We start from the raw sequence: 19798 nt of genomic DNA, 5'->3' as shown, positions 1-19798 counted from the left end.
AGCAAATTGATTTTATTCCCTAGTTAGGTATGTGTACTCTACCTTCTCTAATTGATCAATAAGAGTTTCAAGATAGGTTTGGTAAGGGGCTAGACTTTCACTCCTTACTTTCCACCTTTTGGCTATTTGATTGATGATTAATGAAGAGTCTCCGAATATCCTTAACTTTTTTACTCCCAAGGCCAAAGCTATTTTCAGGCCTACCACGCACGCTTCGTATTCAGCAGCGTTGTTGGTAACGTCGAAATCAAGTTTTATGGAGATTGGGACATGCTCTTCTTTAGGTGATACTAGTAATACTCTAACGCCACATCCCTTTTGGTTTGAGGTTCCGTCGAAGTACAAGGTCCAAGTATCATCTTCGGTGACCATTAAGTCTTCATCTGGAAATTCATTGTCTTGTATTGGCGTCGAGTCTTCTACTGCAAAATCTGCTAGAAAGTCTGACACCACAGATCCTTTGATAGCTGTTTGTGGAATAAACGTTACATCAAACTGGGCTAAATTGACTATCCATCTCGATATGCGTCCATTGAGTGTAGATTTCTCAAAGATATACTTGAGTGGATCTAATCGGGAGACTACGAAGACAATATGCACTAACATGTAATGTCTTCACATGGTTGTGGCCCACACCTAGGCGAGGCACAACTTCTCAAGTGGTTTGTAACGTGCTTCATATTCGAGCATTTTCTTGCTTAGATAGTAGATTGCGTTTTCTTTTCCTTCTACTTCTTGTGCTAGCATAGCTCCCATTGTTTCTTTGGTAACCGTCAAATACAACCTAAGAGGTATTCCGGGAAGTGCTGGTGCTAATACGGGAGGATTTGCGAGATAGGATTTTATCTTTTCAAAGGCTTTTTGACACTCGTCATCCCATATCACTGGTACATTCTTCTTAAGCTTTTTAATGTTCGGTTCACATATCGTCGTCAATTTCGTTATGAACCTACTTATGTATTGCAACCGGCCAATAAATCCTCGAATCTATTTCTCAGTTTATGGCAGTGGCATTGACATGATTGCTTTAATATTGGTTGGATCTATCTCTATTCCTCTAGAGCTTATGATATAACCCAAAAGCTTGCCTGAGGTGACTCCAAAAGTACACTTAGATGGGTTCAACCTCATATTATATTTTATTAGCCTTTCGAAAAATTTCCTTAAGGCTATTGATGGCCTTGACGGTCTTTTGATTTCACAATCATGTCGTCGACATATACTTCGATTTCTTTATGCATCATGTCATGGAGTAAGGCAGTTGTTGCACGTTGGTAAGTAGCACCTGCGTTTTTCAACCCAAATGGCGTTACCGTGTAGCAGTAAGTGCCCCATGGTGTTATGATGGTTGTATTCTCCATGTCTTTTTTCTGCCATAAGAATCTGATTGTAAACTGCGTATCCGTCCATGAACGAGAGAAGTGCGTGATTCGCCATGTTATCTACCAGAATATCGATGTGTGGTAAAGGGATGTCGTCCTTTGGACTTGTCTTATTTAGATCTCGATAGTCGACACACATTCTTACCCTACCATCTTTTTTCGGAACAAGGACAACGTTGGCGACCCATCTAGGTTATTAAGATACCTTGATGAAACCTGCAGTTATTTGTTTTTGGACTTCTTCTTTTATTTTTAGAGCTACGTCGGGTTTCATTCGACGTAACTTTTGTTTTACAAGTTTCATTCGTGGAATTAGTGGTATAGTGTGTTGAGCTATATCTCTATTATTGCCTGGCATATCTTTTAATGACCAAGCAAATACATCGATAAATTCTTTAAGTAAGTCAATTAAATCGGTTTTTTCTTTTTCGTTAAGTGTTAATCCGATTTTAACTTCTCTTTTATTGGTCGAATCATTTGAGATATCAACCGTCTCAGTTTCTTCAATCATCGGTGTTTTCTTTTCGAGTGTTTCCATTCACTACTACAAAAAGCGTGTTTTCTAGACGCTTTTTAGGCCTTTTTTAGACGCTAAAAAGCGTCGAAAAAATATTTCTCGACGCTGCTAAAAAGCGTCGAGAATACGTGAGTCGAGAATTTTGAGGGACACATAAAAGCGTCGAGAATATCGACGCTTTTATGTGTCCAAACTAATGTACAAAGTGTCGGAAAGTACTTATTTCGCGCATTATCCCAAATTTGTGTAGTTTTTTGAGACGCTTTTACATGTCCACATACTCAAATTTAGCGACGCTTTTTGTTGTCTTGTGTTTATTCGTGTCAGGCTATGGTATGGCGGGAAACTCTTGAAATGTGAAAATGCGCAAAATATATAGACATTAAAAAGCGTCTAGAATTTATTTTTAAAGTTTTTTATTTTTTTATTTTATTAAATTATTACCATCATACATACATTATAGTTATTTAAATTTATCATAAATTAAATTAATAACATTAAAATTAAAGTAAACAAATATTCTATATAACTAGATTAAAAAAACAATAATCAACAATAATAAAAGTAGTACGTAGTTAATTACTAAATTTATTAAAGAAAACATCAATACAATTTATTAAAAAAAAATGTCACATATTTTTTTTTTGAAGTCAAGCAACGGGAAAAATATATTAAAGAAGATCAATTTCCGCCAAAGTCAATAAACTTTGAGGTAAAGGACCCGAAGATACAAATTCATCACAATCTCTTGTCTCCCATCTAGCGACATTATGAGCTAAAGTACTACCCGATTGCTTTACATGAGAAATTAAAAACGAACTAAAACTGAAAAAAGCCTACAAATATTATCATATAGGAGAAACACAAGGGAAAATCCTTTGGCATTGTTTCGGACAGCATTCACCACATTCAAGGCATCACTTTCAAGCTGAACATCAGAGTATCCCAACCTCTTCGCCACAAGCAGACCATATTGACAGGCAACAACTTTCGCACACCCTACATCCCACCCTGCACCCTCCTGCCTCACTGCAGCAGCAACAATAGTCCCTTGATCATTTCTGATCATAGCCCCCAAGCCGGTTTTAACACCTAAAGGGCATCACAATTTACCTTGACCCTTCTTTGAGTTGGGCAACGTAACTCCACGAACTGACTGGTGGGCAGATTTGGGTGGGTCAGATAGCAACCCTTCCAGTATACTCATTACTTTCACGCACCATATTCACAACCCCCCTGGCAACCTCAACATCATTAAATGAATTCTTCTCAAAGGTGGACATATTCCTGCAGTGCCAAGAGAGGCCCAAGCTAGCGTGGCAATCGTAACTAGTTCAGACCTTGAAACATTTTTTGAGAGCCATAACAGCCTCTCAATAAAGCTGGAAGCCGAAGCCTGTTAAATTTGAGCAAAAAAAGGATTGGCTGCCCAATCTCCTTCATTGTAGAGCAATCAAAAGTTGTGTAGATCACAGATTCACCCTTCACAAATCTCAAGACTCGAGCTAGGATATGCATAATGTCAATCACAATTTCCCTACAACAAATAGTAGACATAATATAAGAGTAAAACTTGAGAGAAACCATTAAACACCTTTCACATATGGCCCTTTCAAAAGCCTGGACATCTCATATTGATCTAAAAACGTGCTTATATCAACTGATGCATTATACGCTTGCTTTATTAGTCCATAATTTACAGCATCTGTTTCTGCCAACTCCTTTATAAGTTTTGCATATTTAATCTGAATACATAAGACAAATCAAGTAGATGAGTGAAGCATAGTGGTCAAGTCAATCCAGCAAATATACATGAATTGGAAATCACGAGATCATGTTCCAAGTATAAAATTATAGTTGAGATGAGAACAACAAGATAGTATCATACTAACTAAAAATATCAATCAATCAGCTTACTAAATCAGGTAAATCTGCCATCATTTTCACAAAGATACTGTTTCAAATTCTTTCACCACTTGGTTCAGTATAGACAATTCAGAGAGAGAATCAAAGTCATTATGCTGGTGATTGCAACTGAAATCATAGTGTGACATTAAACATAACCATTTCAGTAACTGCATAACTTTACAGTTCTGCAAATAAGCCAACAAGCAGCGCCAGACCACTAAATAATTTTCTGCAATTCTTAACCAGTCCAACATAATATATTTGCCCAAATCATAGCAATACACATGTATACATGTTTAAGTTATATCATGAAAAACTCTTTTACACCACTCAAAAATGCATGAGGAAAACAATTCAATCACAAAATTGATGAAGAAGAGAAAGTGGCCAAGGTCCAGATAAGAACCTCCAGTAAACAAAAACACAGATCATTCTCTTATCAAATACGAAGAAAGTACAAATTGAGCATCACCTTATATGCTACCCACTACCATCATAATCATGAACACAGAAGTTATCTTGTCATAATACATGAGGATTGCACGCATATGCCTGTAGAAGCATGCTGAATATGAACAACGGGTACAATTGGTCCTGTATCATTTTCACTCAGCAAATAGGACATAATTAGATCATTATCATCTAATGGTAAGTCAGAGATCGTCTCAAGAAACAGAGGAATGACATCAACAGCTGCTAAGGTGACATGCACATAAAATCAAGGAACAGTGAGATATTAAATAATATCACGGAAAGCTCAACCAATTTCTACACTGTACAAAGCAAAAAATGTTGAGTGTTAAAAAATATAAGCTATTTCAATACTAGTAAGCTATAAGGTGTATACCTCTTTGGAAGCTGTACAACTGCGCAAAAATTCTGATAGTATTGTTTTTTGTACCAATGCTTACAGAGTTACATATCGATATCACCAGTTGTGCTTTTCAAACTGACTTGAATTGAAGTGCGGATGATGCACCCGCCCTTCTCATATCTTATGCTGACATGTTTCACTGTTAGAATAAAGAGGCCACAAATTCAAGCTTTAAGACCTTTTGACTATCATTGGCCTGATAATGATACGATGTAAATGACCTTATGGTTTATCCTATAATAGTTACTAGCTATAGGCTTTCAATATAACTCTCAACCTTTGTCCTGAAATAATTGTTACTATACCAAATATTGAATTTGCAATGTTATTACTGAATCCAAATGGAAGTAGTATATCAGGTTTATGTAGAAATTAGATCATCTGGTGATAATAAATGCACTTTTAGAAATCAGCACTAGTTAAGCAAAGTGTACCTCATGGCAACTTGTTTTTTAAGTGAACTCATCATGCGGTGAACACCTTTTTCGCCAATCAAAAATCCATAAGCATACTTAAATTCAAACTCAATAGTGGCAGACTTAATGCCCCCAATGTTCGAGGAACACTTCTCCAATACTCTACCTTTGTAACCTTTCTTTTCAGCCCAATTGACATACATGCTTAGAAGTCGTTCTGCCCATATCTGTATTTGGAAACTTGTAAGAACATACCAAAGAGATGCAGAAAGGAAAATATACAAGCCAAAATCAAGAAGGCGTTGGTTACAGACTATTGAGATCAAAATAGACATGCATGATACATATATATATAGCTAATCACTTTCCACAAGAAAAGATAGTGAAGTTGTTACTTAGCTTGGCTTTCCAAGAAGAATTTATTGCTTATTTATGCATTAGGGACTGGTATGTCCTTTATGGTTTCAATGCACAAGATATGTGAAAATATACTACAAAGAATTGAAGAAGGCTTCAACAAACAATGGTGCAAGTCTAGTATTTTTCTCCCAACTACTCATCTCTACTTTTCTTCTATTTAATGGGGAAAGAAGACATAGGTTATGTGTAGGCCCAATCCAACTCAACTCAATCTAACGGAAAATGGAAGAAATATGCAAACAACTAGAATCAAACCAGATGAACATAATCAAACTACTCATCTTATAAGTCAGTATCTTGCTACATATGGCATAGTAAAAGACAGAACAATTTAATGCCCATTTCTAGAGATATTTTTAGTGTCATTGTGCAAGATAAATTGCACATTTGGTCCTATATTGTTCACACGACAAAATGCTAAAATATTTCACCAGATATCTGGATCAAGCCTTCATTTTTCAAAATTTATTAATGCACAAAAAGTAGGTCTATATACCTTATTATAATGAACTTTATCAAGCATGAAAGTATGGGTAGCCCCAATCGTTTGAGCTTGCATAAAACCAGGTACGTTGTGCAAAAAAAATTAAATAAATGAAAAAAATTATAAATTCCAGAGGACACTAGCTAATTTTTTAAAACAAGAAATAAGATGTCACGTGTTAAAATTTACAAGTTATCTTACTGTGATGGTCGTCTTTCCCTTGGCGTTGATTCTTCAAGTAAAGAATAAATTCAACATACAGTTTGTTATCATCAGTTAGCCCGGAACTATTGTCTACATGCAGAAATAGTGAGAGGCATTTACCATCTTCAGCCTCTCCTCTAGGAAATAAGTTTAATTTCATGAAATATTACAAATCAGAGAAAGTAATAAGCATTTTTAGTCACAATTGAGTGAAATTTTCCACTTTTTATTTAAAGTAAAACTTAAATACATACCATGACCATCCATCAAAGTGAAATACAGGAGAAAACAATTCATCATTCAAAGTCGAGAATTTCTCAATACTCCAGGTATAACTTCTGTGATTTTTTCCTTCAACAATCGACATAGTAGATACCTTGACTTGGTTGTTTATGACAAGAATTTAGGGACTCCCCATGTATCTTTCAAAGTATGGAATTGCCTCTCTTTTAGCTAATTTGGCACGATCAGCTTATTTGCCTCATTCTCACTAGTAATCTCAATGATTCTCTGAATATTAAACTGGGACCAACAACATTGTTGTACCAGCATTGTAGTCAAGTCATCTTGCCAAAGGGAAGAAAGAACTTATTCAATAAAGCAAGTAAATCAATTAAAAAATATAGACAAATTGTACAGAGTGTTTAGTATGCTTATATATAATTCTAAGAGGCGTGAGAGGAGCTGTCAAGAGCATGACCTGATAAATCAATCAAATTTCTACATAGAAATTCCTACAGAGGAACTGCAATAATGTCAACAACATAACCTGATAAATCAATCATCACATAGAGTATTCAAATGTATAAGAAGGTACTAAAGGGTATAGGAATGATAAAAGTCAAATTACACCATAGTATAATTAATAGTTCAGAGCGTCAAAAGATGGACCCTAGCTATCCACTCCTCAATATCATAGAAATAACTAGGAAAACAAAACCTCAAAAAAATTTAACACGATAAAAAAATAATAATAAAAAAAAAACAAAGAGTGTTCCTAATAGCAGGTCGATAGCCAACTCAAAATGGTGCTTCTTTCAAACATAGAAGAAAAGAAGGCTAGTTTTCTAGAATTTTATTTGAACTGTAGCACAAAATCGAACATAATAATATATATAATGAAACCCTAAAATATCTGTTTCTCATGAATCAAATACATTTCAGATCATAACTTCATGAAATTATTGTTAAATAAACTCTACAAACAATCTATAGGACTCAATTCAAAGAAAAATTAATGCCCAAAATGAAAAATTGTACCTCAATTAAATCGGCAACGAGAAGACGAAATTAAAACATCCTTGAAGGCCGGTGAGTAGAGAAAATTAAGCAAGCAAAATTATTTATGAGCAATTCACGGGGAACGAATTGAAGATCTGACATTGAAATCCATGATTTTCTGAATCACTTCACAGAATTTAGTAAGATGAAGGAGAGATGAATAGTTAGGGTTAAGATGTGAGAAGTGAAAGGTTTTCAAGTTTAGAAACTATGGGCGGTTTTATTATTTCTGAAATTAAGAAACCGTGGGTTAAACAAAATGCACTCACGAGCCTTGCACGTGTTGTTCTCGACGCTTATTTATGTCGAAAATCAATCTCGGCGCTTTTAGGCGTCGAAAAAATACGCATATTGATTTACCACCTAACGCTCATACCGAAGCGTCGAGGCTTAAGCGTCGAGAAAAGAATCATTTTGTAGTAGTGATTGCTTTAATAATTTCTTTGTCTTTTTCATTATTAGTTAAGCAATGCTTGTCATCTTGGGTTAGAGAAAAACACAAGAAATAAGGAAAAGAATAAATATTATTATACTCTGAGATCATTACATCAAAGAGTGATATGTCCTCAGGGACTTGATCACTAACTATTCTAGGAGAAGAAATAGAGGGGGGAGGTGCTACTACTAAACACCTAGATGACTCTATAGGGAGAGACTCTGACTCAGACGACTCTTCAAACATAGGTCCTTGCCCTGTCTTGATGGATATTTTCCTTCCACTTGAAGTAGTCACTTAGACGGTCTTGCGCCACCCTTGTAGTGATCCTTCAGCTGGAGTAATTAGCTTCGAGGGATCGAAGCTTTTGCTTTGTAGGACTGTTTGAATGAGCGAGGAGTTATCCTCTTTGTAAGTTGGCTCATTCTTTTCTCGCCCAAACAATAATCCCATGACGTTAAAGTCAAAGCATGGGGGTGCTTTCTCCTTGTGGACAGGATTGGGATTTCAACTATGAAATAACAAGCCAAGAAAATTTCAAATCCCGGTTGCCTTATGCCGTTTACAACAAATGGCTCGGGAAACTCATGGCATGGATAATCCTCTCCTTCTTTTATGAATTGACCATTAAGAGTGAGAGGGTACTGATCCATTAGGATTGCTTTCTTTTGAGTACGAACGTCTCTACATGCCTTTTATTTTTCCTGGGCTCGCTTAAGATCTTTCCGAGTCGGTTCGAAACCAAGTCCGAAAGTGTCTAACTTAGGGAGGCCAGGTGACTCCAGCGATTTTGCTATTCCCTTCTTCTTTCCTAGGGTCATCCCAGGAAAATGTCCTTGTTTCTTTAGAATAGCATTTACAATCATGTTAGAATGGGGGTCATGGCAAAGAGGGGTCCTTCATCCTCCTAGATTAAGGAGACCTCTTCGTTAAAGCCCCATAAGTCTTCATCATCCTCGTCGTGCTCCACGTTAATTATGGGATTTTCTATAGACTTGATTCTCATGGGTGAAGCATCGATGGTGATAGGAATTCCTCCAACTATAGCTTTTACTTGTTGGTGGAGATATGAGGGGACGAGCTTTATATAATGAAGCCAAGGGCGCCCCAAAAGAAAATTGAACGAAGCTTTAATGTCAACTACTTGGAAAGTAGTAGCATGTTCTATCGCTCCCGCCGTTACATTCATGGTAATTTTACCAAGAGCTTGACAACGAGTGTTGTCGTAGGCCCTTATTCCTTGTGTAGACGAAGTTAAATCTTCATCCCTTATGCCTAACATCCTTGTAGTTCAAAGTGGACAGACGTTGATGGCCGATCCATTGTCTACAAGAGTCATAGAGACGTTCATTCTCTTACAGACCACCATGAGGTTTAATGCCTTGTAATGTTTGTCACCTTTTGGAGGTAAATCCTTGTCAGAAATGGTGATCAAATTGATTGGACTAGGAAGATCACTCGTAAGGAAGTTGGCTAACCCCTCAGGAGTGTTGTTAGAATCTATCCCTATTTTGTCCAAGGCATTCATTACAGCCAACCAATGTTCTCGGGATGTCGCAAGAAGTTTCCATACATTCATTTCCACTTTTGTTTTCTTAAACTGCATGACGATATCGTTGTCTTCAATGATAGGTATGTGAACTTGTTGTGTGATTGGCATGGGTTGTGTTGAAACGGGAGGTTGCATTTTCCCGGATCTTATGAGGACGTCTATCGATGAGTCTTCTTCAGCCAAAAAGTCATCCATGGCATATGACACAGAAGGTGGAGATCCTACTATGTCTTTTAAATATACGTCTTCTTCATCACTGTCCCAAACTCCATTAATGGTTGCATCGTCTTCTTGTGGAACTTGGACTAGTTTCTTTTCATTAACCATTTTCTGAATTAAATCCTTGAATTTAAAATAGTTTTCGATAGTTTGACCCCCTTATTGATGATACTAACAGTAACATCTATCTGTCCTTTTCAGTGATTCAAATAGTTTCGGTTCAAGAGGTTTGATCTCGCCTCTCTTGAAGAGCATTTCGAACATTTGTGCATATAAGATCCCAATTGGAGTGTAAATTCTATTACTCTTCTTGGGTTTTTCAGTGACTTGTAAAGTAAAACACTTTGCCTCATAAGTCGTTCTCATGGGTGTGAATTCTCTCTTAGGTACATCTTTCGGGAGTGGAATCTCGTCATATTTCTACTGAAGTTCCTTTATAGCCTTGAGAGCTTCACGTAGCAAACACGATCCTTCCATCATAGACAGTGTGAGCAATTGTATATCTTCTTTACTTTCTGGTTCTGGAAGGCTATCCATGGCGTCGAAGAAGGTCTCCTCGTTTTCTTCAATGACATGGATTTCTTTGACAGTTTTAATGAGAGACGATGGGTCAACCTCGTTTTCCTCATCAGAGATAGCCAAGGTATGAGCGAGAGGTGCATTATCAATACTTGGCTTCTTACTGGCAGGGGGCAATGGCAGCTTGTTGTTGTCGATTAAGTCTTTGATAGCTTCCTTAAGCTTCCAACAGTTTTCGGTGAGATGGCCCCTACCTTGGTGATACTAACAGTGTGTATTGCGGTTCCAATTATCCGACCTCTTTTCAACTGGTGGGTCCCCAAATGGTCCAATAGGAGTTATAAGACATTTTGCATTTAATCGATCGCATGCGGTGTCATAACTCATGCCAATAGGAGTAAAGTTCCTCCTAAATGGTTTCTTTTGTCCTTGGTTATTCATAGCAAGGACTTCACCTATGTTAAAAGTGCTAACGTTGTTTGAGTGGGTGGTTTTGGAAGAAGAAGGGTAGTCATTCTTCTTTCCTTTCCAGCCACTGTTGGAGTTATTGTTGGCAGCTTTTAACTTAGCCAAGTCGTCTTCAATATTGATCCCAATGTCGTAGACAGCCTTGAAGGTATGGATATTGTTTTGATATTTGAGATGCTTGGAATATTTTTCTTGAAGGTTTTTGATGAACAACGTTACAGATTCTTTTTCATTTGGCACCTCGATCATCTTAGCTGAGGTTTCTCTCCATTTATTAAAGAAAGTGGTGAAACCTTCATTTTTTTTCTGCTTGAGGATTTCAAGCTCCCTATGGTCAGTCTCAACTTGAATGTTGCATTTGTACCTATCAACGAAAGCATTTGCTATGGATTCCCAGGTGGAGGTCTTTTCTTTTTTGAGAGAAAAGAACCATTGTTGGCAAACGGTCTCAAGAGATAGTGAGAACAGAGAGGGGAACACCTTCTTATCGTTACCCTTAATACCCATTATTGTTTCGAAGGATCTTAAATGAAAAAAAGGGTTATCAGTTGCTTTGAATTTCGGGATGTCGTTGCCATTGAACTTCTACGGAAGAAGATCTTTGTCCACCGAGACCCCTTGTGAAGTAAGCCCTTGAAACTTGTAGTCGCTAGATAGCTTGCTTAGACTCTCTTGCATGAGGTCCATCTGTTGTTGTTTCACAAGATCATCGATTTTAAGTGTGAGGAGCATCAGTGCCTCAGTCAAGGTAACCAGTTGGTTCCTAAGCTCATTAACTTCTTCTTGTGTTGCCATTATTGTCCTAGCTTTCCTCTTACGAGCTATGGGTTTGTCGAAAAGTTGAACTTGTACGAAAAGGTTGTCTTTGATGAACCGTCCTTCCTTTCTTGACAACGCGCTGCAATTTAAACCAATTTGCGTTTTAATTACTAGACTCTAATCGACTTGACTTTACGGTTTTTTAAAGAGGAAAAATTAAAAAATGGGTGCATATTTTTTAGGCAAAAATAATGTGTATATTTTTAACGAACTAAGTATAGTTTTAAAATTATAGGATTAATATCCGACTTACCCCCTAAAAAAAAGGCTGAAAAAAAAACGCGCATACAAGACTCTCTTAGACATGGTCAAAGTGTGTGTATTGGTGTGTGCGTTGAGTGTAAGTGACATATTTGGACTCTTGTGTAAGACCATGGGACTTAGTACCTAAACTCAATTAATGACTCAACTAAGTACTATTGACAGCGAAAATTAACCAAATTAATTAGCGAACTGGTTAATTAAACACAAAGTGATGACTCGATCAATAATCCGAACTGTCGTCAAAACGACAGGACTGGCTCCTCTCTTTGCAGTGTAGCGCCAGATAACAGAGCTGTCACCAGGCGCCACACTCCACAGAGTGGCGCTACAGTTTAGATTTTGGCGCCAATGCTGGAGCTTCAATCTAAGACTGTTTTCGGTGTTATTAATCAACAGGGCATGCCTAAAGTCGTTCTCCAAAGATCGGGATATGGTTTAGTCAATAGAGGGTCCATAGTTAATTTTTCAGATGCACCACGCGGAAGCCTAACCGTGAAGGGTTGGCGCGAGTGGATTGGACACCGCAAGTTTTAGAAAAACTCGCTTCCATGGTTTGGTGAATTCAACATTCTCGGATGTACCCTTTGTTGCTCAGAGCGTTCAATCAGGTAGATGGAGCATGAATTCCCAGAGGGTTATGTCCATATGTAGAACACATATGGGTTTCAGAAAAGTGAGAAAAATTCAATCAGGAAGTAGGATCGAGCAAACAATACGAAAAACTGATCGAACTTAGAACGCATATTTCTGGTTCGGTATTAGAAGAATTTGGCGCCAGCAAACCGAGATTGGCGCCAAGTTTTAGATGTAGCGCCTTGCAAAAGAACTGGCGTCTGGCGCTAATGCTCTAGTCCTTTACTATAATTCCTACATGCCTCAGTAGCTTTCTGTGCTCAATAAAATTTTCCAGTTTCGCGCAGTGTTATTTCGGTCCTAGTTGTGAAATATATTTCTCAAATTTCCTACGTGTAAAATCCTATGTTTTAACTTATTACGGATGGTCTTTCCAATAAGATCTTTTTTTTAAGCATATGACAATAATGTTAATCAAAATTACGCAGCTGAAATACTTAAAACGTTTCGAGTCTCATCCACTCATTCTAAATCATTGCCGAAACAAATTCAGGAACTAAAATGGAAATCCTCCCCAGCGGAGTCGCCAAAAACTGTAGGGAATATTTCAAGCGTTAATCCCCTAGCTTGAACCCCACTGTGATCATATACTAAAGTACGGTGGCGTCCAAAGGGAAAGAAGATAGAGCAAAAGAGTCCCCAACAAGTTTTTTTAGGAACTTGTAAATCGTTCACGAGGTGAAGGTTACACCCCTTAACGATTTAAGAGATCGTCAACTCCATAAGGTCTAGAACCAAATAGGGTTTTGGGGATGAAGGTACAAATCCAAGCTAAAAGAGATTGAACCTGCCCTAATAATAGGCCTCTACTTTATTCTGACCGTATTCATATGCGCTTTCTGACTAATATGCAATTAATAGGATTACCCTAAACCTGTTTATCTATGTTGGTTTAATATTAATGCACAAATAAAACTATTATTGGCGATCACTTGAATTATAATCATATTAACCCTAAACAAGATTATTAATTATCTTATTAAAAGTGATTACAACTTGTAGGGGTCGTTCGAAGTGCGCCTACGTTAAAAGCATGTGGTGAATATGCTTGGCACTCAAAGGAAGTGGAAATTGACATATATGATTAGGGACAAGGAAAGTAGGGAGCCGCCAACAAGTTTTTAAGGAACTTGTAAACCGTTCACGGATCATAAAAGGCAACCATGATTAAGGAACAACGATAGGAAACAACGATTGACCCGTGAAGGTTACACCCCATTCATAATCCATGAGATTACTAACTCCATAAGGTTCGGAACCACGAAAGGAGGATCGGGGATGATGGTACGAAGTGAGTCATGGAGTCACATTCGCCCGTATTGGCCTCTACTCGATTCTTATATTGAAAAGCATTCCTGTGATCTCAAAGGCATACAAACAATAATTCAATTCGCTCCAAACTATTATTTAACTAAATTGGTTTAAGATTAATGCACACATAATTCTAAAAATTTGGTGATCACTTGATTAAACAACAAGATTAAAAAGGAACCTAAACCGGTTGTCCAAATTATCTTATTAGTCGTGATTTTCAATTACATATTCCCTTTAAACATGCAATATGGTGATCAAAATAAATAATAGAATCAATATTAATATTAAAAGCAATTTAATCACAATTCCAACAACATAAAAAATTGTTAGAAAAATAATAATAATAAAAGAGCATGACCCTTACTTTGAATCTGTTTGTTTGCAATTACAAAATAATAAACGAGTTAGTAACTTCAAGGAAATAATAAAACAACAACTAAATTAAATTAAATAAGATAAGGTTGATTTTGGGGCCAAACCCTCAAACGATTCTACCTTTCACGCCTTGGCTTAAGGACAGAACCTCGAGTAAAATATGGACTCCTTTGAGTGCTTGAAGAAGGAATTTTAAAGTGAAAAGGGTAGGCTAGTGTTTAGGTTAAGAGCATAGAAGAGAGAAAAATAAGAATAATCGATTTCTGGTTGCCCCGTACATCATAAATGAGGGGGTATTTATAGGGAAATGTGCTGAGGGAGCACACGGAACCCTAAAATGATAAAAACCCTAAAAAAGTATCCCGTGACACGGTCAGACAGTACCGTGACACGGTTAGACTATACCGTCAGACGGTACAAGTTCTCGTGACACGGTCAGTTTTGGAGTGACGCGGGAAATTTTCAGAAAACGGGACGGAAAACGCGTTAAGGGTTTACGCGGAAAGGACACGGAACTTCCCGTGTCACGGCAGACCTCCCGTGTCACGGGAAGTCCCACCGTCAGACGGGAACATTTCCCGTGACACGGTCAAGCTGTACCGTGACACGGTCAGTTCCAGTCCATTTTTCCGTCTAAATTCAATTTTAACCCTAATTTCTTTCGGCTTTTTAAGTGTCGATTGATAATTTCGGGCTTTTTTTCTGACTTTTATTATTCGGGCTAAAATAAGAAAATAATAAAATAAAAATAAATAAAATATTTGGGCCAAAAATAAATAATAAAGGTTTGGGCTTAAAATTAATTAACAAGCTTGGGCTAAAATTAAAAATATGCTTTTACCAAACATCAAGACTAATCCATGGACCTTTCAAAGGTATGAATTTAATAAAAGACGATTTTTCAAGCACTCTCGGGATTAAATACTAAACGCGACCAACAGTGGCGGTGAAAGGTTATTTATCATCCGGTTTGGTTTTGGGGAGACATTTTTAGGTGTCTACAGAAGCCCCCACTTTGACTGAGTTTGTAGAAACATTAGTTTCGAAAACGATAGTCAAAGTAGTCGAGAGGGACGGAGAATGATTTAAGACGTTCTGCGATCCTAAATCACTCTGCATACGCCGATACCTGCAGAAAAATGTTAATTCCACAGATAAGAGAGTAAAGGGATAGAAACGTATCTAGCACCAGTGTGTCGGTGACAAACGAGTTTGGCAGCTTCCTAAGCTTGATTGAATCCACCGAGTGACATTTGTTGAAATGCTTCCCATGCTTGAGGAAAGCCGACTGAAGAGTTTGGTACCTTTCTAAGCCTGAAGAAAGCTACCGGATAATACTTTCCATGCCTGAGGAAAGTCGACGAACAAATTTGGTGTCATTCTATGCTTGAAGAAATCCACCGCTAATGCCTTCCATACTTGAGGAAAGCCGACAAAGGAATTTTGTGGTTTTCTATACTTGAAGAAAAATCCACAGATAACGCTTTCCAAGCCTGAGGAAAGCCGACTTGGCGGTTTTCTATACTTGAAGAAAAATCCACCGATAACGCTTTCCAAGCCTGAGGAAAGCCGACTTGGCAGTTTTCTATACTTGAAGAAAAATCCACCGATGATGCCTTCCATGCCTGAGGAAAGCCGACTTGGCGGTTTTCTATACTTGAAGAAAAATCCACCGATAACGCTTTCCAAGCCTGAGGAAAGCCGACTTGGCGGTTTTCTATACATGAAGAAAAATCCACCGATAACGCTTTCCAAGCCTGAGGAAAGCCGACGATTGCTGAAAATTGATAAGTGTATGATAGTTCAATTATCCCCGAACGCGGGCCGCAGATAATTCACAATTTTAAGCCGATTATCCGACCATATTAAATGCTTAAAATGCCGGAAAATAGGCTTTGACGCTTGCCAGGGGTAAAACGGTAATTTTAGCCCCCCTTAAATATCAGTTGGGATTTTCCGCGTAACTGTAGCGAAAAATAATCGCCCGATAAACTCGGAAAGTCAGCCAAACTGGTCAAAAAGCCAAGAATATTCCCTGACCAGACTCAGATTTGCCGCGCCACGTCAACAGATTCCCGTGACACGGTCAGGGATTCCCGTCTGACGGGACTAGTGTCCCGTGTCACGGGACACCTATTTTTTTCTTTTTTCTTTTTTTTCTTTTTCACTATTTGAATCAGTCAACAACGGCTCTTTTTTGTCCTTTTCTGCCTTTAAATCCGCGTGCACCATTTTGTTTTTTTTCATTTCACATTTCTTCTTGCTTTCACACTTGCTTTCACCATTCACCACTTTTGCTTCTCTCTCCCCAAAAGCTGTCGCGCCACGCCTGAGGTTAACCGCCGGCCGTCGAAGCTCGCCGTGACACGGTAACGGCGACCGTGACACGGTAACGGCGATCGTGACACGGTTAGTCTTATTTTTTTTCTTCTCCCTTTTTTTTTTATTTTGCTACGTTTTTTTTGGCTACTGTAATGCGCTGCTGCTGTTTCCGTTGCTGCTTCTGTTTGTGTCCCGGAGCTGCCGCCCAGATTGCCGGAGCTCCGTCGAGCTTGAAGGTTGCCGTGACACGGTTACTCTTGACCGTGAAACGGTTAGTCTTGCCCGTGTCGCGGCAGCTGCGCTGGTGGCCGAAACATGTTTTAAAGTTTTAGAGTTCGAATTTCACCAATCTTGTTGTAATTTCTCGATCTTATCCTCATTTTCGACCCTTTACAAACATTCATGTAAGCTCCCTTTGATTTTTTCTTTGAATTTGCTTCACATTAACAATTTCATGACAAACCCTAAAAAATCAATTTGGGGGTTTTTGATTTTAAAGCTTTATGTTGAAATTCTTGCCATGATTTTACTTGTATATGTGTACATGTATGTTTGTGAGAAATTTGAGACAAAAATTGCATGATTTGATGGAGAATTGAGCAAATCACCATTTTTGGGTGCTACTTTGTGAAATAATGTTCATGCTTTGAAATGGTGAAAAAAGATGGTGGTGAACCTTGTGAAATGATGTGTTGATTCATATTTTGCATATGTACTATATTGTCATGGAGAACATAGTATCATGCGGCTACGAGAACTGTAGTATTAGTTTGTCATGGAGAAACTAAATACCATAATTTTTGCCAATTTTTAGCCTTGAGGTAAAAATTTAGCATATAATTCAATAAACAACTAAATAGCTTAGGAAATGATGCTAAGTATTCAGATTGTTATTGTAAATATGCGACTTGAATTAAATGTTTAGGAAATGATGCTAAACATTTAGATTTTTATAATAGCATGCCTAGACGACGAGATTGCGACCTTTCTACCCGCGGCCGGCGTCGGGCTTTTCGGGAGGACACTCCCACTGTCCCTGAGGGCGTGGACGACGACGTCTTGGAGTCCAAGCCTCGGACTTCTACGAGTAGGGGTAGGTGGGTTCCACCTCCGTGGACCCCAGACCAGTTGGTTTTCTGCCATGAAAACCACATCTCTCACCGCGCACTCTCCGGCATAGTCGATGGCACACTTCGCCAGCATGGTTCCGGGGCCGGTGATTTGATCCCTCGACTTTACCAGATCATTACGGGGGATCCTGCTACGAGCGCCCTATGGGAGTCGTCTGGCTTGGTCGATTTCTACGCGGCGGTTGTAAGGTTTCGCAGCCCCTGGGGTTGTGGCGCGACGGTCGTTCGCGCATTGTTGGAGTATTTTTGGGATACTACCAACACGTTTCACTTTTCTTGGGGGGAGATGACAGTGACCCCCCTGGACTTCAGCATGATCAGCGGGCTGCGCTTTACTGACCGGGCAGTAGGCCAAATGTCTGATCTATCTTGGACATCGGCTGAGGTAGCTGATTTGTTGGGTCCAGTCGTTCAGCTCATCAGGACCCGACCGGTGTCTCGAAGTGGTCCTAGGAGTGGAAGATCGGAGTCAGCTTCAGTTCTTGCTCGCGGCTTCGATGTGGAGGATACGACGGCCGAGCAGCGGGTGCGGATCTTCATCTTGATCCTGATCTCTATGACCCTCTCTCCCGACAGGAGCTCACGCGTGCTCCTCTGCTACCTCCCCTCTTTGGCCAGGATTCCCGAGATAGGATCCTACAGCTGGGCCAGTCTTGGGTACGCGGATCTTCTTCTATCTCTACGTCATGGCTGCCGTCAGCTGAATGACGAGTCCCCTATCACCGTTTACGGCCTGTGGAGAGTCGTAGAGGTGATGATCTTTTCCCTTCTTGTTTCATTTCGGCTTGTTCGATTCGTGTGCTGAATGTTATTTTTGTTGCAGTTATGGTTCTACGAGTACTTCCCAGGCTTGGCTCCTCGTCGGCGTCGGGGAGTGGTCCATGACTTCCCCGTCGGAGCCAGCTGGCGTGACCGAGGAGAGTCACGGGTGGAGTCTGTTCCGGCGCTTCGTGGGCTACTACGCCGAGGCACCTCTTCCGTTGGCGTAAGGATTAGCTTTGTTGCGTTTTATCCTTCTGATGTTGTTTCTGTTGTTTCACGCCTAACTTTTTATGGTTTCCAGGTTCCCATCGATGTCCAGTATCGTCCTTGGGCCGGGATGACTGATTTACCCGAGGCCCTATGTCTTTCAGTGTACCATACCATTTTTGTTGGTATTGGGCACTTCGTCTGGTATTTGGGGGAGCGAGTCGTCCGTCAGCATAGCGGCGATCGCTTTGTGGTGCCTTCTTCCCCGCTAGAGTCGATGCTGGACTCCCGCTTGATCAGAGGGTTGATCAACAGGGGAGAGCGCTACACTATTCCGTGGCAGGAGCTCGTTCACATGGAGAGTGACTACGCGCGGGATTTGCTTCCCTCTCTGGCTCCTCCACCCCGTCTTCCCGAGGTATGATTTCTTTCGAGAATCTTCTTTGCTAGTCTCTGTTTTAAATAGTCGAATAACTTGATTATTCGATCATATTTTCAGATGACCATTCACCCTGTGGGGAAGATTCAGATTCCTCCTCAGTCTGTCCGCTACCCTGGGCCAATCGGTGTCACGGAGGATCATATTGCCGACGCGCCAGAGGGTTATAAACAGGCGCAGGAGTCAGTGCCCGAGGTTTTTGAGCCGGTGAGTTTTCTTTGACGCATTATCCACTCCTTTAATGCTGCTTATTACTGATTTTTCTTTGTTTTTATCCTCAACCTAACCGCCCAGAGGTGATGGGAATCATGAAGCTGGTGGACGCGCTAAAGTATTGCATCATCAAGCTTCGGCGTGGTGCGAGTTGTCGGAGCTCTAGCGACGTCCTTGAGGTATCACTTATTATTTTTTCATTTCTACCATTTGTTTATTTTGCATCATTGACACCTTTTGATTTTGTGTTTTTTCAGGAGCGACGGAGATCCCGCTCGCGCTCGAGGCCCAGAGGCTCGGACGAGGAGGAGCTTGGTCGTGGTAGACGATCTCTCGAGGCTCACCGGCGTTCTCAGCGAGAGCCGCAGACTACTCAGCCGTTCCAGGAGGCTCAGTGGCAATAGGGTCAGTCTTCTCAGTGTCCGTCATTTTCACAGCCTCCAGTTCCTGAGTTTGGGTCTCCTTTGAATCTTGGTTCATTCTCGGCCCCATTATCCGGGATTCCTCCACCACTGTCGGGCTTGTTCTTGGTTCCGCTGTATGGGACGATGCCTTCGCCGACGATTCCATTATCTTTGGGCCAGTCTACTCCGTTCTCCGGCTGGACGGGTCCTGCTTTGAGCTTGACTACTACTGGGCC

At 39.7% G+C, this 19798-nt stretch overlaps 1 long non-coding RNA gene across 2 annotated transcripts; it reads right to left on the bottom strand.

The window, feature by feature from the left end:
* Positions 1-2549: 2549 nt before the first annotated feature.
* LOC145632168 (uncharacterized) lies at positions 2550-7695 on the bottom strand. 2 transcript variants are annotated; one of them, XR_014112509.1, is made up of 4 exons: positions 7466-7695; positions 6014-6771; positions 5116-5324; positions 2550-4820 (listed from the first exon to the last, which is right to left on the bottom strand). It is a non-coding gene; the product is annotated as an uncharacterized LOC145632168 (long non-coding RNA). The 2 variants fall into 2 exon arrangements; XR_014112508.1 differs by having other exon boundaries at positions 2550-3644.
* Between the last annotated feature and the right edge of the window lie 12103 nt (positions 7696-19798).

This window comes from Chenopodium album, chromosome 5, assembly GCF_948465745.1.
Source record: "Chenopodium album chromosome 5, dcCheAlbu1.1, whole genome shotgun sequence".
NCBI classification, from domain to species: Eukaryota; Viridiplantae; Streptophyta; class Magnoliopsida; order Caryophyllales; family Amaranthaceae; genus Chenopodium; species Chenopodium album.
The sequence above is the reverse complement of the archived record's forward strand: the minus strand, read 5'-3'. Positions and strand labels throughout refer to the sequence as shown.